This window comes from Manis javanica, chromosome 8 (genome assembly GCF_040802235.1).
Source record: "Manis javanica isolate MJ-LG chromosome 8, MJ_LKY, whole genome shotgun sequence".
Taxonomy (NCBI): domain Eukaryota; kingdom Metazoa; phylum Chordata; class Mammalia; order Pholidota; family Manidae; genus Manis; species Manis javanica.
In genome coordinates, this window is record NC_133163.1 from 45,461,372 (window position 1) to 45,480,480 (window position 19,109).

Genomic DNA, 19,109 nt, shown 5'->3' on the forward strand with positions numbered 1-19,109 from the left:
CTTCCATGTGGGCAAAGCAAAAATATTTTAAAGCAAATATGAAAAATTTATTCCACAAACATTTTCTTAGGGACCTACCATGTACCTAAAAATACTTTCTTAGACCTTCCTCTCTTATAATAACATATAAAGGATGAAATGAAGGTCAGTATTAAAACCTTATCCTCCAGGACCGTAAACACTGGTTACTAATAAACTAGTATCTGATATGTAAATGAAAGCCAATTTTGTTTTGTTGCCCATTGTAACTAAAATGACCAGACAAAGTTACCTTGTCTTGAGAAGGCCCTGGTGTTCATGGAGTGTGGATTATGTATGAAAACTGGTAAGGGAGGAATTTCCTAAGTGCTATATTATGAGTGAGGTTGTGGGGTATGTGGGAGCTGATGAGGAGTGGGCCTTTAAGTTTACTTCAAATGACAAAATAATAATTCAAAAAGAGCATGAGTTATTGGAAGACAGAACTGTCTGGCTTGAAGGAAGTGTATGCTGAGCTGATTTTGATCAAAAGGTAGACTGTGCCTAAGGTGTGAAACCAAGTTAAAACATACTGTTTAGATACTTTCCTGCAACAGTTACATCATTGAAATAAGGGGTGGAGGAACAAATGGGAACATTTTGAAAAGACACAGAAGTCTCAAAGTGGAATTGAATTCTAGAGAGATGGGAAAAGCTATTAACCACATTGCTTTGCAACTCTTGCTGAAGGAGTGAGAAGTGGTATTTGGGAAGGCAGATTATCATAGTACCAGCTAGGAGCTATCTTTTCCTGATTCCTTCTATCTTCTTGAATAATTGCCCAGCCAAGACCTTGAGCAACATGAAGCTCCCTTGAGTGTAGGGCCTTAGTTGACTGCACCACCCCTAACATTGTTAGAGGCTTTCCATAGAAAGGTAGCTGCTCCAGAACGAATATCTAGACAGCTGGTCAATCAAAAGTTGGCAGTCTTGAAGACTGTAAGTCAGTGGTTTAGTGTTTCTAGTGGCTGATATCCAGGTAGCACTAACTGCTGTTCTGAAACTCATCAAACACCTGTTTTACATGATTGATGTATCACTTACACTGTCAAAAGAAAAATGCATATTATTTAAATTAGAGGCTTGAAAATTTATGTAACATCAAAGCAATAGTCACTTGGATTTCAGGTATCATTTGCCTACTTGAAATTTTTGTATGGATTACCCCAGAACTAGGCTCCTGGGGACTCAAAGGATACTGCTGTACCCCGTGACAATTCTGTCATTATTTGCTCTAGAATCAAGGCAACAGAGGGCTTTTCTGAATTTGATGGTAGAAGAGATGATTTATTTACATATTTGTTTCCCTCACAGAGCCAGGTTCCTTGTCATTGGTGGGTGGGGGTAGTGGTGTTAGAGGGAGATTAATATCCCAGAAAACTGGTACAATACTTTGTACATAGTGATTTTCAAGATGCTGAATGAAATAACATACTTTTCCAGCTGTATCTTCCCTTTCCTCCCTTCATAGTTCTATGATCCAGTCCAACTGTATGTGAGTGCATGTGTGTATTAAAACCACCATCACTGCTTGCCTCAAGATTTGTTCAAATGCAGCCTTCTCTCTATAAGGTCATCTTTAATCATTTCCCATTCCCAAGCTGGAAGCCATCCCCCCACCCCTTTCTTAAGAACTCTCGTAATATTTTATTTATAACTTTCTCTTTGGCATTTATTATTATTTTTGTATTATAATTATTAATTCTCCATATTTACTTCTATATTTGATAGTAAAATTCTTGTCCAAATCATCTTTCTTCTTAATACAATACCCTCTGTCCAGTAGAACCTCAATTAACATAGGATGAATGGATGACTGGATAGGTAGATGGATGCATGAATTGCAAGACTGTTAACTGTGTCCACAGGTCCTTCTCAATTCCTTACTGCTGCCCTGCCTGAAGTTCTCAGGAAGATACGACACAGGTCACTCCAGGTGAGTGGGTACTGTTTATTCTTAACTGGAGCTTTTGCTTAAATCCTTCTTAGGTTTTCCAGTCTATTAAGCTAAGATAGACAAAATAGAAACCTCAAGAATTCTCTTTACCTTTTCCCCCTAATGTTGAAGACAGAACAGGCTGAAAGTCTCTCTCCCTGTTCTTTTTCTTCTTCTGGCCTTCACTCAGAGCTCTCTCCCCAAAGCAGTAAACACTTTTAGTCTCCATCTGGATAAGCCTCCCGCAGAGTATGGGAAAGATAAGTCATTTCAGTAAAGGAACTATCACTTGTTGTTTATAACAAAGTCTCCTGCCTTAGTGAGAGATTTCTTGACTTCTCTGGGCATGTGTGTATGTCTGTATTTGTGCATGTTGTGACTTGGAAAGTGATACAGTGTATTTCTGGAATTATTGTTTATGGTTTTCAAAGAACATTAGTATACAACTTTCATATACATATACTCATATATAAGCCACAAGAACTCTTTTGGATGGTTGCCTGAGCTGCCCGTTGCCCAATCTCATTCTCAGTACAAAACAACCTTCATGGTAAAAGCTATCATCTGTTTCATTATACAGTGGACATGTGGGACGATTGTGATGCCTGAAGCTTTTTGGCTGAAGGAGACTTTGGGCCAAATCCATTCCTGGGGCATCCATGTGTAGATCCTATATATGTGGCCCATACTGAGTAACCTGTTTACAATTTCTCTGTAGAAAGCATATGGCAGCCAGTTGTCTTTTGCCTCTTTCAGTTGGAAAGATACATGGCAATGAGCTCTCCAGATTTGCAGATGTGGGTAAGCCAACACAGTCGTGTATGTAGGCAGTGTTTTCCTGTACACCCTGCTGCTTGGTAGTTCTGCTCATGATCAGTGCTAGTTTTTTGTTTGCTTTTTACTTCCCTCAATTCAGATTAAGTACAATTATTTATATATTATTTATTCAGAACAAAGTTCTAAAGAGACTTCTATTTGGTAAAATGATTTTGATGTACAATTTATTTAAAGTATTAAGGGTACTTTGTTTTAGGGCAGTAAATAGAGTAATTTTGCAAGAAAATCCAGTATCTGAGAAATTCATCTATTTGTTCAAAACAGAATGAAGGGCCAATTAGCTGTGAGCTTAATTATCTCAAGAAACACTACCATTTGTTTGTTAGAGGCCTTCAGTTGCAAGTTGGCTATTCCAGAACTAGTATCTAGATAGTTGGTCAATCAAAAGTTGGCAGTCTTGAAGAGTAAGTCAGGGGTTTAGTGTTTCTAATGGCTGGTGTTCAGGTAATACTTACTCCCATTATATAGCTTATCAAATACTTCTTTACCCAACTGATATATCACTCACATTATCAAAAATATCTTTAAAGATACAGATTTATTTTTAAAAAGAGGCTTGTGAATCAATGCAAGACATGAAGCAATAGGGAAATCACAGGAATTGCATTAGAGCCTACTATTTTACTGCCCCCATTTTGGAAAAATGAGCAAATCCAATGGCAAAGAGTGAATTGGGAGATCATGAAACTTAGATTCTTATAGGTTTGTGTCTTCTAATAATCCCATAGAAATTTATTTTCTAGGCTTTAATTACTTTAATTATTTAAGTAACATTTAATCAGTGAAAAGAAGAAATAAACAACTAGGGTGATATATAAGCATTCAACTCTGTCCCAAAGTTTATCAGTTTGATTTCTTTATCTTGAATGAACCAAATGTCAGAAGAATATTTTGGGCTACTTTGAAGTACAAAAAGCACCATTAGTGTGAAAGCAATTAAACTAATATCTGAAGGTGATCATTAACATTTGTGTTAAACAGGTAGGGTTATATTGCTCTCTAAATTCTATTAACCTAAAATGAGGAACAAAGATGCAAACAAACAGTGAAACGGGAACAGCAATAGACAAATTGAAAAGAGTTTTATATTTTGTATAAGAATGGAAATAAGTCCAATTTATAGACATGTAATGAATGAAATGTAAAAATAGGGAGTGGAGAAAACCATAACCTCTCTAGTTGGATAAAGAAAGCTAGACTTTTATATACTGACTCTGGAAAAAACATTTTCAAGGCCCTCTTATTGTAAATCTTTCATTTTAGTTTGAGGGTAGAGGTTTGTGAGTGTGTGTGTGTGTGTGTGTGTGTGTGTGTGTGTATAAAACACATACATGATTTCTCTCTATATACAAATATATATATTTGAACTAGACTACTGACTCATTCCACACTATTGAACTAGACTATGTTGCCCATATTCCCTGCCTTTATTTATGAATTATATATAAATATGTATGTTCTGCTGAAACTATAGAGGTTTCCTTGGTGAAAATCTCCCTCTTCATTCTTTACTCACCTGTACTTTTTCTTTCCTCTGCCAGTTGCCACTTGGAGTGGAATAGAGCCTGGCCAACTATAGAGGAAGGGAAGACCAGATTTTATCTCATGTCAATTTTTTAGAGGCTACAAAAAGGTTAGCAAAAGACAGTAACCTGAAGTATGGTGTCAGAATTCATTAATTCATCCAGGGTGAACTGACTCTCTGATAATAATCCGTGTTGGCTGTACCTGGAAACAATGAAATCATTCTACAGAACACTGGGAAATGATCCAGTGGTCTGGCAGACTTCCAGAACAATCCTCCAAAGCCAGAGATTGGTTCTCCTTATCACTCTGGTGATATGGAACACCCAGATTCCAGGGTGTAAAGAAGGTGATGGATGAATGGGCATTTGCTACCTGAGAAAAAGAATGTAGAAAACCATTTTCTGGTTAGCCCTTATCCCTAAAAAGTGAGACAGCACCTGCTGTTGGAAGTTGATCTAGTCTGTGCTTTATTTTGAAGTCCCTTACTGGAATATTTATTTAGAAGCTCACTATTACAGGCTTGCATTATTTCTAGGTGCAAAAAAACAAAATTTATACTGCCTTCAGGGTAATACTTTGTTCACTCAGGTAATGGCTTGGCATATCGTTTGACTCTACTTGGGGCCAGTGTTATGTTTTTCTTTTATTAATGGAAAGCCTGGGCTATCATGTACACTTGGCTTTCTTGACTCAACTCCTTTCACTTTCCCCCATTTTACTATGTTTCAGTTACTTGGGGCATTTTTTCTGTTGTTTAAACAGACCAGGCTTATTTCCATCTCAGGTCTTTGCTACTTGCTATTTTTCTCTTTCTGGGACACTGTGCCCTAGATCTAAGGAAGGTGGCTGTTGTCATTCTTAGCTCTGTTCACACAACACCTCCACATATCACCCACTCTAAATTAGCTGCCTCTCCATCTTCTACCAGTTTCTATTAAATCACCCCATTTTTTTTATTACTTCTAAAATTAACTTGTTTGATTTTATATGATTACATGTTCATTGGCTGTCTTTACTGATAAGGGATGCCTGCTATGCTTACCCCTGGATGCACAGTGCCTAGAACCGTGAATGGCACATAGTAGTGCTCAATACATATCAGTGACTAAACTGGATTTTATTTTTCTTCTTCCAGCTTTATTGAGATATAGTTGACATGTAATACTGTGTAAGATTCATCTCCAACCCAGAGAATTCACCTCTTCCTGAGTAAATTTGCTCATAGTTAGAGGCTAGCTGTTAAAAGTATTCCAGATTAAAATATTAGTGGTGGAACAAATAAAACAATATTTTGCCAAAATTTTCAATAATGTAAAGGATGGTTAAGGGTAGGAAAGGGGTAAAAGAAAAAAAATGTATTCAAGTATAAGGTACTTGGGATTTTCTTGGTTCCACCTTTCTGGCTGATTTAAGGCAGATGTTTGTTGGAATAGAAATTGCCTTATTTATTCCCAAGCTGTTTGGTCTTTTCTTTTATCATGAGTGAGCCTTTGTGTTGGGAAGGAACTGTAAGACTTCCTGCTTACTCCAGCATGGACATCTGTTAGTCAAACAGACATTTCTCCATAGACTTCAAATGACTACTTTCTTCCTGTATGAATGGAAATATGCTGACTATAAGAGGGCCAAGGAGAAAAAAAAAATTTTCCATTGGATATCCTTATAAGGAAAACATGAGACATGTGCTTATAATGTGCAAGCAGCTATTACTCTGAAAAAGAATTATTAACTTTGATAAAAATAAAAACTAAGTCATTTCTATCGATAAAAACCATTTGTTTTTCAACTAGAATATTCATAAGCTTCAATTATAAAATTAATGACAGATGCACAAGAAATAATATATCTGGCTTCCACATGCATGCACTGGAATTAGCCCTTTTAAATGCCCATTTAAAAACTCTTTTTTATAGGATTGAAGTAATTTAAAAATGATAAACTTAGTTCTCTTTACCTGTGTTATTTTATAATAATTTAGATAACTCATTAATTTGAACTGTTTACCCTTTGCTTTTTTACTTGTTCATCTTATACCTGTCCCCAACTCCTTCACAGGGTGGGGTCACAAAGCATCCTTTAGTAAAAAATGAGAAGGGGTTTCTCTTCCTCCAAGATCATGTTTTCATAGACAAATTTCCTGAAGATCTGCATAGTGGAATAAGATCAATATTCACACTTAGTTCTTTACACTTTTTTGTTAGAAAAAAACTTAAAAATAATGTGAAACATCTTTCAAATATCTCTTCAAATTAAATAGGACTTCTTATTTGGAAAGACCCTTAACACTGGGTGAGAGTCCAGTTGAGGGAAGATGAACCCTGAGGTATCTCAAAGTCAGCAGAAGTCATGCTTTCTCCGGGTGGCACACACTAGCAGGTAGCACCAAGGCGCATCCACACAGAACTGTGTGTAATACCCACACATTCAGGACAGGAAGGAAGATCTGCCTCCTTTTATAACCCTTTGGGACTGTGTGAATGAAGAGAAAACTATTTAGAGCTTTAGGTTATCTAGGTTAGAGATTTATCATCTGGGGTGCTGGAGAACCTCGGAATCCATGGGTAAGTCTATGACCCCCTGAAGTTATGTGTAAAATTTGGTGTAGGTGTATGTATGAATGTTCACTTTTCATTGTTGGTGAGAGGAATGTTCAGTAGCTTTTGTTTGATTCTTGAAAGAGTGTGTGACCAAGAAAAGGTGAAGAATCATGGCAATAGAACCAGACCAGCATTTCCCAAACTCTGTTTCATGAGACTTAATAGACTATGTGATGTTATTAAGTCTTCATGTGGTCAGATAAGCTTGAGAAACACTCTATAATGTATCTTACCTATTGGAGGTTCATAAAACATTAACTTATTAAAGGCTGTAAGATATCCTACAGTAAAGAAGCTTGTTTTGCTTTATTTAAACCAACATTTTATTTGAAAATGAAGCCCTGTTACTACAAAATACCTGTAAATATCCATGGGCACTAGAGTTCTGTACAATAAAGTTTGAGAAATGTTGAACTAGAATGTGTTGCCCAGATTCCCTGCCTCTCTTTGTTAAGAGCTTTTCTTCAGGACCTGTTGTTGAAAAATTCTTGTGCATTCTAACATGGGACTTGATTGATTAGAAAAATCATGCAATTTGAGGGTTGGGAGGACACATAATTATAGGTCTACATGTAATTACAGGTGTTCTAATTAATCATCCATTGGGTACTTAAATTATCTCTAACACCACATAAATGGTATTTCCATGATTTTGCAATCCCTTCTTTAATAGAGAATTCACTAACTCTAAGGCCATTATACCATTTCTAGGCTGTTCCATCCCTGGTCTGATTCTAACTCCTGGACATGCATCTATCTTCAAAATGATAGCACGTTTGGCATTTGAAGAGAGGTGGCAGAGATCTTCTTGAAGTCTTTGCTTGTCTAGAAAAGGAGCTGCAGTTCCATCCATTGTTCCTCATGGTTTGAGGTCCCTCACCCTCCAAGTACTGATGTTTGGTTTCTCTTTCTCTGGGCCTCACACAGGGCATTCTGCCCACCCAGGTTGCTTGGCCAAGGTGATTGGAAAATTTCGTTGAAATCATAGAGATTTTATCCTCTTCAGTCCCCTTTTCAGGAAAAGTCACACATGGGTGTTTCCATCTGGTGTCTGTTGCTACAACCACATGTTCTCTGAGAATGAGCCCACCCACTCACAACTGGGTATGTAGAGGTGCTTTCATTACATAACATTTCCCAGGCCATGGTTGATGAACTAGGAATGGAGATCTGACCCCAGCTGGGCCAGTTGAATTATTTGTCCTGATGATTGGAATTCGTATCGATCCTACCTACTCTCTCCTGGAACTAGGGGCTTGTATGGTCAAGAGCTGGGTGGGCAAGCAGGTGTGTGGAGAAGCTGAGAAACAACTGTAGAGAGAAAAGGATGGGTCAGAGGGGCAGAGAGAAGCAGGAGAGAGAGAGAGAGAGAGAGAGAGAGAGAGAGAGAGAGAGAGAGAGAGAGAGAGAGAGAGAAAGAAAGAGAGAAAGAGAAAGAGAGAGGAGGGGGAGACAGCAGCCATTTCTAACTCTTTGTTTTTTATGAGGCTCCGTCAGACCTCCTGCCTTCAGGTTCACTGAAATACTTCTGATTCTTTATAATAAATTCTCCTTTTTGGCTTGAGCAAAAAGAAACTCCAAGACCTTGGAAGAAAATGAATAGGCTCCAAGGAGAAGCAGTTTCTTTCAGTTCTCCTAACCTGTCTCACTTCCTTTCATTCATTACTTCACCCCACCCTTACTCAATTTATTAATTTGCCCTATTTCATGCCTCTGCTTGTGCCATTCCCTCTCCTACAATGCCATCCCGTGTCCTTTCGGTTTTATTTAATCCTCTCCTTTAAAGATGCAGTTATTCCTCTTCTCTGAAGTTTTCCTAGACCTTTCTATTTTTTCTGTTCCTTTCTCTGAAGTTTTAGCAAATACTTGTTGAATAAGAATAGCTAACCTGATTAAATGAATAAGAGAATTGTCCCATAACTAAAGACAAAAATACTGTAGACATTAGTTAGCGAAGAGGGGGATTGGCAACTCAGAGGCAATGAGTAAACAGAGGGCTGTCTCACTAATTATGCTGAAGCTGTCTTTCTCTTCACTCAAGCCACTGAGGCAGGATTTGCATCAAGAACAGTTTTGAGTCATAGGAAGAATTTCTGGGATTCTAGAGCAGTTTTTCAAGAGATTGTGGAATTTCTTACAGATATTTAGAATAGTGAACATCTTTCTTGGACCTTTCTAAAGAGTGACTTCTCAGGGCTCTTTCTAGCTTTTGGAGTTTCTTCTTTAGCACCTGATGCACAGATATTTAATAAACAATTGTTGAATAAGGAAGGGAATGAATGGACACAGCTTCTATTCTTGAAGTTTAACCACTAGATAAGCAAAAGACTGGCAATTTATTTTGAAGAAATGCTTTATCTGGTAGTTAGAAAAGAAACCAAATATACTCTGACACATATAGAAATGCACAGAATTCTTTAATTTCCAGAGTTAGGCAACTGAAGCAATTTTAGAGTTGATATAGGGACAAGCAGGCCTGATGCTTATATGCATGAGCCATTACAAACAGCCAGTGCATTCCTGAATTGTTGTGCTCCTTGGCTAGGGAACCAGCATTCCAGAATCCCCAGAACACATCTCCACCATCAGCCAGGGAGCCAGAGTCTCTGCCGTCCATGGCAATATCATGTCCTGCTGAATATTTGAAAGGAAGAATGACTACCTATTTATCTTTCTAGCCCATCTGGGGCCACTGGCACAGTGTGGAGAGCAGGCACCCACCTGAGGATTAGCAAGAATATAGCCCTGTCTCCAAACAGCTTAAAAGAATGATACAGAAGTTCACTTCCATTCATCAGAGGTGTTTTATCTGCAGCAAGTGAGAGGAAAATGCCAACGACAACAAAACCCTTGGAGTGGGAAGTGGTGCAGACCCCAGAGTTGTGGGGCGAATGCAAGACCAGGGCTCCAGGCCCCTCAGACCCATCCCTGTGGGTAGGAGGTGTCCAGCATTGTCAGCATGTTCAGGTCACCAGCTGAGAGCAGGATGCCACAGAGTGTCAAGGTCCAGCTCACCCTGCTGCCATTTCTGTGGGTCCTGAGATTGAGAGCCACACTTTAAGTGAGTTCTCGTGGCTGAACATCCTGCAGTGAGATGAACAACAGGTTCAGACAGTTAGGTCAGCAGACTAAATTGATTTTCATGAGAAGAAAGGATTTTTTCCCATTTCAGTTAGTGTTTTTGCTTAATTATTTGAAATAAATTAAATCCTGGCAAAACACAGTTGAAATCATTTATATGTGACTTGGTAAAGCAAATGATTGCAAAGCTATTTCTATTCTTTAGTCATAAAATAAACTTTATTCCTTTATTTCCTTCACTCAAAGGTACTCTCATCTGAGTAATGATGTCAGCTCCCAAAGTGGCGATGGGGAGTCAAGATGATTGAGTCTTCCCTTCGGAGGTCTCTGCAGACCTAGGTCAGGTCCTGCAGGCCTTCCCGGGCTCTCTCTGTATGAAACCACTCTCCGGACTCTCTTCTTCCATATGCACTGTGGTCTCTACCGCCGTCACCGTAGGACTTTTGGTTCTGTTTCCTGTTTGGACAAAATCTGAATTTCCAACAATGCTAATGAGAAACTTTGGCTTTAATGGTATAGAAGCATGATTCTTATGCCTCTGTGGTTAGGGTTTCACTTAATTCTGTCAACTGAAATACATGCACAGTACAACCAAGCTTCATAGTTAGGTCAAGTGCGTGAGATTAATCAAGTAACAAAGAGGAGGTCAAAGCCCAGACACAGCAGGAATGCTCCTGACAATTGAACAAAGAAAAAATTCATTCAGAGGGATAATTTATCAAGGGACCATAATGGGAGGCAGAGGGCCGGGGCAGGGGCAAGGGAGGATTGAATTTCAAAGATGATGTTCTTTACACTACAAGAGAATGTGAATGATAAGGTTTTTTGTTTTCTATTTTTATTTTGTTTTCTTTTTCTTTTTTGTTTCAAGAGCCAGGCTTTATTACTATGGGTCATCTCTCTAGTGTCATGAAACCTCATGTATAAAGCTTTAAGTGATGTCTCCAGTATGGAGAGCCAAAATTGAGAATATCTAGCCATGAGACTTGCAGGTGACTTTTGGAGTTGCCTGATTGCTGGCTTTCTGTTTCATTAAAAGGGAAACTATTTTGTGATTATTTTCATGGAGGCAAGGTTGAAAAAAAAAAACTTATAAAACACAGAATTCCAAGTCCTATAAAAGCAGAGGTAATGTCTATTTTCTTTGAAATTATATCCTAGGGGCCTAATGCAGTGCCTGGCCCATAGCATACCCTCAATATATATTATATAAAAAATAATGTCTGAATCATTAAATTTTGTAAAGCTATAAGGACTTCCAGCTTAATGTCACCACAACAAAATTTTTATTACTAGTTACTAATAGGTATTTGATAGATTTAGTCCAAATAGTGAATATATGTAGTAACAACATTGGCTTTAGTATATATTCCTAAGAATTAATTGCAAGAATACCAAGAAAACCCAACCAACAGCTGCTTTTGTCATTTCTAAAGATTCTCTTTATTATAAAACCTATGTAATATTTCTTTGAAATGAGAATTAATCTGTGCCTACCTATGATAATTTTAAAGGTCAGTCTATAAAATTTGGCTTTATGAAATAAATAGAGTTTGGATAATGATCAAACAGTACATGGTGAAGACTACCAGTATTTACCTCCAGCTTTATAATAACCTTCATGGAGTCTATGTGGAGACCAAGTTTTAAGAACTCAAACTCAAATTTTGAACAGATTAGAGCTCCATTGTGTAAAGTGCAAACATTATCTTTCCAGCAAGATTTTATAACTTTTATGATTTTGAATGATTCCTTGAAAATGTTTCTGGATGGTAGGTATTTCTTATATATTTACTGAATGAATGAATACATGAATACAAACCAAGTCAACAAATCAGAGAATGTGCTTCGCTTCATAATGTTATCATAAAGCAAGGAGTTTTTGAAACCAAATTTATATATTTAATATAAATGACAAAGGAAAACAAGCCTGATTCTTTCAAGACTCAGTGACTTCTAAAGTTGGGGTTAGTCACTTCTGCTAATTATCAGTAGCAGTAAGTACCAAGAAATAACAATTTTAAGCACCAAAGACAAGCTGGATATGTTTAGCAAAGTAATTCCTAAAAGGAAAGTTGAGTGAGAAATTAAATTGTCACACTAAGCCTCAAATGAAATCCATAAGCCTTGGCCAATACTTTTGCTCAGTTTTACTCATAACTCTTACTATTAATGTCATTTCAATTCTAAGTGTGGGCCCACTGGCTGGGGGCTGGAGTTTGCAAAAGTAGTTGACCTTCTGGTGTGAAACACACTAATAAGAAAACATCTCAGACTTCTCTGGATATAGAGCTGCAATACAAAAATAATTATATACAGGGCATGATTTTTCTTTCAAAAGAAAGACAAACCAGCTAAAAACTGTACCCAGATACACAGTAGAACACCACCATATGTTGATGGTGTCATGCCAATTATTAATAGTACCACTAGGATTGCCCAGCCTGACAGCTCAGGTTCAAATTCAGGTTCAGGTGGAAGAACTGATATTGAGCAATTATTAGTAATCAGACTAACTGGGCATGAACCATCATTACGTTTGCATATTCCTGAGGGAGATGTAGCCACATGCACTATAGGCAAAAGAAAGTGGATATAGCACCATTAAGGTCTCAAGTCAGGTTGTTATAATTCACTTTCATCACTGGCAATTACTGAGTTATTTACTTGAGAAGTATTCCGCTTTGAATTAGGTTTCTTTTGAACAAAGGTCAGAAATCGTTTGTGCTAGATTTTTTTTAACAGTGGGGTGGTTTGGTCGTGTACGGTATTGGTTTCTGATGCTTACACTTAAAAACACCTTTTTCTACCCGTGATTCCAAGTTGGACTTGTACTGGGAAATGAGTCATCTGAGGGCCCCTGATTTCCTGTGATAGCCACAAAAGTGTACTCTGCAGGACCTTTTCCCACAAAGCAACCCACCACCCAAACAGGGGAAGCTCAGTTTATTTAAAAATGGCAGTCAAACTGTAAAGTGACACTAATTCTGACAAAGGCATGGGATTTTGGTGCCTAGAATTCTTGATTTTTCCACTAATGGAATTTGTATGAGGCTCTTGTTCTACCTTTTCCTGCCTCTCCAGCACTACCACTGCCTAGGCCAGCTCTAAACATTTTCATAAGATTGATAATCAAAGCTCAAATCAATTTTCTTTTGATTATATAGGCATGGCAAGAATGGCTTTCCCAAACAATGGTTCAGAAAAACAAATGCTGTAATATTCAAACTGTTTCTGTTTTTCACAATTTGTTTGTTTCTTTTACCATCCTTATCCAGGCTTGCTAATCCCAAGCATTTCTATTTTCTTGTAATGGACATTCATAAATTTCCAGAGAAGTAAGTGTCTCTGGGTCTGAAGCACAGTGACGTTGTTTGTTCAAGATATTTGGAGACGGTGCCAAGTACTTAAAACATGGTTTATGGCCTTCATTTGGCATTGATTTGTGCTACAAAGCTCAGAGTATCATTTCCTCCAGAAGGTTTTGCATTTTTAATGAGAGAATTATATTTTCAACAACAGAGTTCTTGAACAACTTTAAAATGTTAAATTTGTGAAAACCAAAGCCCTTCAAAATAAAGCAGCTTAAAAATTTTCTTGTCATTTTAAATTGCAGCTTTTGAACGGAGGCTTCAAAGTGAACTTTCCTTTAAGAGCAGTCACCGGTGGTGTATCCTGGCGGACACAAACCAACTTGAAGCACTGACCCACTGACCCTGTAGTTACAGATATGCCCCTTATAAGAAGCTGGTGGCAAGAGACATTCCTTCCTGGTGTGTACCCTGTGTGTGCCCTGTGACAGGGCTTGTCCAGTAGCCCTGGAGCCTCAAAGCAGATGGAGAGAAGATTAATAATCCAGACTTCCAACAAAGGTACCTTTCTTCAGGGAAGAACTCAAGTGTGAACAGACCAGCAGACTCATCATGTCCAATAGAGAAGCAGTATAATGCTTCAGGAAATCCATGGCAAGTGGATTAGAATGAAAAATAAATTTAAAAGAAAGTCAGTTTTTCATATAAAAATAGAAATGCCTGTTACGGCCAGAATAGAAAGGGTGAAACAAGAGGGAAAACCAGAGGGGCTGAACAGCCCCCAGAAGGTCACATGACCTCCACAGTGTGGACATCCTTTACTCGGGTCCTTCTATTGTTAGGAAAAATAAAACAAAGCTAAAGAATAAAATTATTAGGTAGGCCCAGAACAGAAATTAGTCGGCTTTGAAAGAAAACATTATTATGGGTGATGGTTGGCCCAAGCTGTCACTGGCTTGTGTGCAGGCTCCAAAACCCACAGATTCCTGGCCACACCCCCAGAGTTTCTCATTCAGTAGGTTTAGGGTGAGGGGTTCACAGAGTTTGCAATTCTTGACAGATTCCCAGGTGATAGGAGGCTGCCTGTGTGGGACTATATTTTAGGAACCATTGTTGTAGCATAAATCATTAGCTGTGAAATGCAAGGAAATGGAAGCCTATGAGTTCAAGGTAAACTTGGGATAGTTTGGGTTTATTTTCATGTAGGTGTCTCCACACACAAATGACAATAGAGGAGGTATTTGCCTGGATAATTCAGGCCACAAACTCTATTACAATATTTCATTCTATTAAAATATTTTAGGAGTTTATTATAGGAATTTTTTTCCTGGGGGAGTAGAAAGGGAATATTGCTAAATCATCCTGTGACTTGCTTTATTGTCCTTTTTCATTCTGCATAGGGATAACAAGGTCCTGATTGCCCTAAGAAGCATCTATTGACCTGTTTTCTAATAATGACTTTATTCTACAGTCAAATGCTCTAGCCCTGAGCTATAACCCACATAATGACTTATTCTGGTTCCTATTTATATAAGGTCTGGAAAATACTGTGTTAGGAAATGGAGAGTATGAATGAGCATGGGGTCTTCTAAATAAGCTAGTTGCAAGATATGTCCTTTTCATACTTATTTCTGGTGTAAAGGAAAAGGTCACAGTAAATCTGATGATGAGTTTATGATGTGTTGTTACATGAAGTCTGGACGAACCAAAAAAGTACCTTTTATTTGTCCTCAAGCTAGGCTGTAACTAGGAAGACCCTGGAAGAGATCATGAAAGAGCCTCAGAATCTCTAGGAATGATATTGGGGCTATTGGTAAATATTTTATGCTCCACAATGACAAGGAATAAAAATAATCTTAGTGTTAATTTAAAGCAACTCTTGTTTAATGACAGTATAAAGTTCTTAACTCTTAACCTATTTTGCCTGCATTTCCAACCTTTGTTTTGTAGGCCTGCTTAAGTCTTTTCATTTGGACATTGCTTGTGTTTGTCTTAGTTAATGGCACCAATGAAATTATACTCAAGTGACCCTGAAATTCTAGAACATACAGTAATTCTTAAAGTCAACTGCTCATTTGCAAAATAAAATCCCTTGTGAATGCTTTTTAAAACTTGCAGCCCAACATAAAATTCTGGGTATCATGTTGGTGGCAAAGGGCAGCTTTTAGAGTTGTATCTTAATCTATAAGTCTTCCAAAGCAGGTACTTCAGGTGGAGAGTTAGGAGTTCAGTTTAATCACGTGGAAGGTCACCTTCATGGTGGGCAAGGGACAACTCTGCAGTAATCCTTATGATTCTGATGCTTTTTGAGTTAAGTTTTTGACACTTGCAAGTAAGAATCCTATGATCACAGGAACCTTCTGCATTGTAGGGATGGGAGGGAAAGCCCAGTGCCACTGAGACATCGCTAAACAGAAATAACACTTAATCAGAATGAAGACTTTGGATGCAATTAGCACTGACCCTACTTGTCCTTTGTATATTTTTCTAGGTGTGTCTACTAAATTTCATCATTCCAGTACTTATATGTACCTCACCTCACCTTTGGAGTCTCTTCCTAGGAGTATGACTCAGTGAGGAAACTGTTCTCTTCTGCATTATTTTGCTGCTGGGACCACTTGGAGTCCACATTAAGAAGCAAAAGTTCACCTTTGCCTCTGAGAAATCTAGATGAGTGAACAATGAAAGGCAACCAGAAGATATATATGGACACAGCTTCAAAGGCAGAATCCTGTAAATTCAGAAAGTAGAAAAAGTTTGTTATCAGCACTTGCTCAGTTTCCCTTTTGGAGCACTCCTCTCTATCTGTCAGACATACCTAATACCCTCCATCTGCGTTTGGCTCTCCAGTGAGTCTCTGAGCCTATTTAGGGTATAGGAAGTGTCCAGGGCTCAGTATCTAGAGAAACCATTCTCTGCTTCAGGCCTTCCTGTCACCTTGGTGTAAAAAGACCATATTGTTCAAGCTACAAACAGGCTTGCCTATAAGTGGCAAATAAGAGTGTGCTAAAGAGGACCATGGGACAAAGTATATACAATTGAAATACTCCCAGAGAACTAGAATATATGCTCTCTGAGGGGAGGGATCTTGTCCGTCCTGTTCACCCCACAATCCCCCACACCTGGCCTGGTATGTGGCACATAGTAGGTGCTCCACAGATATTTGGAGAGTAACTCAATGAATGAACATACAAAATCAGGGTACATGGTCCAGTATCAGTGCCACGTGGCTTGGTTCCTGCTGTCATCCCACTGGGCTATGAGTTAGAAAAGAGCAGATCACCTGACATAGACTTGATTTTAGGGACTATTAAGGACTGAAGTACCTTAGACCAGACCAGGAGGAACTCAGGAGGCAGACACTGCTGGAGAAGGTGATGACTTAGGCCTAAAGAAAGGAAAACACGTGCTTGTTGAATGCCTGTATTGCTTGATGTTTACCCACGAAATCTATTTTGCTTCTTGCAATACCCCTGAATAGTAAGTCTTAAGTGTGTTTTGTTGATGAGGAAACTGAGATTAGACAGGCAAGCTTGTAAGAGGCTGAGCCAGTATTTGTACCCATATCTTTTGGATCCAAAGCTCATCCTGATTAGATAAACTGGTATTGGAGGAAAGGCAGTAGAGGTTGTTTTCTCAAAAGTTTGACTAAAACATGGCATGAATTTAATATAATTTCACCTACGACCCCAAAATGACTCTACGGGGCATTACCTGAAGCCATCCATAACTCCCTTACTCAGCTTCTCAGTGACTCTTAGTTCAAAATTCCTGATGAGTATGAATTGATGCAGCTTGGAAAGAATATAAGAATAACCAGGTACAAATGTAGCTTTATGTACTCATTTCCTCATTAGGGCTGAAAGTGGAACGAGATTCTTTCAGAAGAGAGGAGATGTGGGAAGACAATAATCAGCATTTCTAAGACAAAAAGGTGTGGCCAGCATTTACCTTCAACCTTCTTCCTTTTTTCATTCTTCCATGAACAACTATCCTTAATCCCTGCCAAGATTAAATGCTTTTACTCTTTTTACCTGTGGCCATGCCCAAGGTTCACTATATTTGATTCTGTTGTCATCTGAGTCATAGGTGACTGATATATGTTAAATATATAAACTGTGCTAATATCTGCTGCCAAAGTAAAGAAATGCGGCCTTGTGGCAGTTACTGATAAAGCAAGACAAACTGTTTTCTTCATTCATCTAGCGCTCTATAGAAACAAAGGCCACTGGCTTTTGAATGAGGAGGCCTGAGTTCTGGAGTTGGCTTTCACTTTAATCATAGTTATGTGGGATCACTTTAATCATAAGTTATGTTATGAACATGGTAAAGATCAAAGAAGTGTGGCAGAGCCACACTCAGATTTCCCTTCAAGAGATGACCTACTGAGAGGAGCACCGTGAGCCGGCAGCTTGCAGCTGCTACACCTTTGGGGTCCATTGTAGCACTCGCTCATTCCAAGTCCATGATGTCACCAAGCCACTACCACCCAATGGTCAAGTGTGCTGTGGGTATTAGAGCTAGGATCTTCCTGCCCAGTGTGTGGGAGTTGTCTAACAGGCAGCCTTTGCTCTGGTGCTTCTCACTGGCCTGCCTGAGGTATCTCAGGGCTGCATTGCCGGCTGAGGCCTACCCAATCATCTTTCCTTTCAGAGTGTTCTACCTACTACATGTTCTAAAGGTGTCCCCTGGCTGCCTTTCCTCAGTCTCTCCTTTCTCTTTCATAAGCATTTCTCTAAAAAAATCTCTTACATGTCTAATTCTGTCTTCATGTCTGCTTCTTACAGGATCTGAACCAACAGAGGATATTAGAATTCAGGAATTTATGGTACCTAATTGTAGGAAATAGAGCTAGGGCTCCTGGGGAAGGAAACTTTCTTCAAGCAATAATAGAGATGGTTTCTCAGATTCATTCTAGTCCTTGAACTTGAACTGGCATTAGCACAGGCTAAGTGTTCCCAATTTGTAGAGGTTAGAGCGACTCCAATCTGTATACTAGAGTTTTAGAATTTCTGCCTATTATGAACAATTATAGGACTAATAACATTTACAAGCTAAATAATTACATTATATATGAAAGAGTTAATGCAGCTTTCAAAGGAGCCTAATATAAAATGGAGTAGCCAAGATGCTGAGAGAACAAACACCTTCAAAAGTTGGGTCTCCATATCTTTGACTTAATAAATTCCTCCAGTCTGACTAACAAATGAAAAGCCCCTCTCTAATCACTTCTGAGAAATCTCATCTGTTGTGAGGGGAAAAAGTCCTTGAGATGTTCAGGCCTAATACAAAATTTTGCAAAGGGAGACCTAAACAAATAGCTTTGCCATACTATCTACCACGAGATTTGAAGTTTCTACTATTTCCTGTCCACTCATAGTTAACATAGAGATAGGGGGAAAGTCAGTGTTGTCAAATGGTGAATTTTGGTGTAGGATGATCTGGCTTAGTCATTTTATTAGGGGACATCTAACTTCAGTATGTTAGAGTCTTTTCTCTTGGGATGCTGTTTTAGTCCTTCCATGGTAAAGTGGGCTTTTTCTAGCATGTACCTCCAAACTCTTCCAGCCTGCACCCATTTCCCAGTTCCAAAGCTGCTTCACGTCTTTAGGTATTTGTTATGGTGGCACCTTACTTCTCAGGACCAAGTTCTACCTTAGACTGGTAGGGCTGCTACAACAAAAATAGCAGAGACTGGGTGGCTTATTAACAACAGAAATTTTTTTCTCACAATTCTGCAGGGTGGGAAGTCCACAATCAGGGTGCTAGAAGATTCCATGTTTAATGAGAGCCCATTTCCTG

General features: G+C 38.6%; 1 long non-coding RNA gene across 1 annotated transcript in view; it reads left to right on the forward strand.

The window, feature by feature from the left end:
* LOC140843260 (uncharacterized) overlaps positions 1-17,592 on the forward strand; it is a 64,221-nt gene extending 46,629 nt beyond the window's left edge. The window contains exons 3-4 of the long non-coding RNA XR_012120871.1: positions 13,613-13,868; positions 15,799-17,592. This is a non-coding gene — a long non-coding RNA (uncharacterized lncRNA). The remainder of the gene's footprint in view (positions 1-13,612; positions 13,869-15,798) is intronic.
* Positions 17,593-19,109: the final 1,517 nt, after the last annotated feature.